Here is a 2,298-nt window from a genome sequence, read left to right as displayed (position 1 = left end):
AAAAAAGAAAAGAAAACAAACAAGAAATATGAAAATCAAAAATTGGTGAGTATAACATTAACCAGTACCAAGAAAAAAGGGAGTGCAAATTTAGCAGGATACACACATGTATACTTTTTAGGATGTAAAACGAACTGAAAACAAAAGAGGATGTAAAACCAACTAACGGACGAAGAGCAATTTATTCAAAGAGAGTTGTTTCCCGCTAGCCCTTTTTTGGCACCTCATTAAACCTTCCACCGGCCGGATCGAGCGCAGCCGCGTCGCCGGACCAGGAGAAGATACAAATATCGGTCCACTCCCCATCCACCCATCACCCCTTCCTCACTCCTCTCTTGCTAGCTTCTCAGGCGAGCCATCCATAGCCTCTTCTCCGGCCGGCGGGTGCAAGAGCAACCAAATAACCAGAGCAGCCATGGCGGCAATGACGGTGCGCGACGTGCTGTACATGTACGGCATCGCACGGCAGGCGTACGACCGGTTCATTTCCGTGTGCGGCAGCCCGGAGAAAGCCCAGAACGCGGTGGCACTGCTGGTGTGGCTGGACCAGGGCACCATCTCCGCCATACACCACGTCCCAGCCACGGCGCCCGACGCCGTCGCCATCGTCGCAGAAGAGGCCAACGTCGTCCTCGTGTGCCTCCGCCACCAGGAGCCCGCCCTCCTGCCCAGCCTGCTCATCTCCGTGCTCTGCATGCAAGGCGGTGTCCACATCGAGCCGGGCTTCTTCGCCTTCCACCAGGACCTCGTCGTCCGCGGCGTCGCCCACTTCCTAGATGGTGCCGGCAAGTTCGTATTCGACGACCGCCTGCACGCCCTGCTCCGGAGGTCCGAGACTGGGCTGATTGTCAACCCGCCGGAGCTCATGGCGCCCTACACCTCCCAACCAGTGGTCGTGTCGGAGGACTGCGGCTCCATGTTCATCACCTTCTCCAAGGGAAATGCCCTCCACCACGAGGAGATCTTTGAGTACTTCAGGCAGTAAGTGTGCACTCACATACACTACTCGATCTATTGATTAAGTTTATTTATACACATGGATCTACTAAGATCTGCATCCATGATCCATGATGATTGGAACTGGATCATGTCTCATGGTTTGCATGCATGGGTGCAGGAAGTGGGGCGACTGTGTAGTGAGGGTGCTCATGGAGAAGACGAAGGGAGGCCACAGGCCCATGTATGGCCGGATCATCTTCAAGACAGAGGTGATCGTGAAGCTCGTGCTCAACGGCGAGAGGCTCGTCAAGATCTCCATCGGACAACGTGAGATTTGGCTCCGCAAGTACGTCCCCAGGCCAACCAACGCTGTCGCCTGATCCACAAACCCATCCATCGGCGTATTGTCTATGCTTGTCTATGCTCTATGCTCTATGCTAGCTAGCCGAGTGAATTGCAAAAAACCGCCACATTGAGTCAAAGTTATCAATTCTTCAGGAAAAAACCACCACAAAACATGTAGTTTGAAGACTTTTGCATAATTGTGGTGGTTTTGTGCAATTTACTCTAGCTAGGCAGATCTGCCTATCGATTTGTAAGGTACCATTTCAAAATGGATTTTGTATTGAAATTAAGGGGGGAAAGCTAGAAAGGATTGCTTGAGATCATTGTCTAAGTCGGTATACTTCGCATTGGCTCCCAAAATCTTGGCGCAAAAATGTTCTTTGTTTTGTGTTTTTCTTTGTGAGAAAACTTTTAATCTATTCATTTTCAATCATGGCAGTACAACAAACATCAGAAATAATAAAAATTACATCCAAATTCGTAGACCACCTAGCGACGACTACAAGCACTGAAGCAAGCCGAAGGCGCTCCATCGTCATTGCCCCTCCCTCGCCAGAGCCGGGCACAACTTATTGTAGTGGACAGTCGGGAAGTCGTCATGCTAAGGCCCCATAGGACCAGCACGGCCGAACAACAACCACCGCCAATGAAGAGTAGCGTAGATCGGAAGGATCCAACCTGAAAACACATGAACGTAGATGAACTAGAACCAGATCCGAGCAAATCCACCAAGGACAGACCCGCCGGAGACACATCTCCACAGGCCCACCGACGATGCTAGACACACCATTGGGACGGGGGCTAGGTGGGGAGAACCTTATTCCATCTTCAGGGAGCTGACGCCGTCTCGTCATCCTGAGCAGGACACAAACCCTAACAAAACATGAAGGAACAACTGAAAACAGAGCCCTCTCGCCGGCAAGGGCCGAGATCAACCGTGCCGCCATGGCCCTAAGGCCACAGGAGACGAGGCGGACCGACGGCGCCTCCAGCGGGAAAGAGGGAAACCCTAGA

Source organism: Triticum aestivum, chromosome 3D (assembly GCF_018294505.1).
Source record: "Triticum aestivum cultivar Chinese Spring chromosome 3D, IWGSC CS RefSeq v2.1, whole genome shotgun sequence".
Lineage (NCBI taxonomy): Eukaryota > Viridiplantae > Streptophyta > Magnoliopsida > Poales > Poaceae > Triticum > Triticum aestivum.
Note: the sequence above shows the minus strand (reverse complement) of the source record.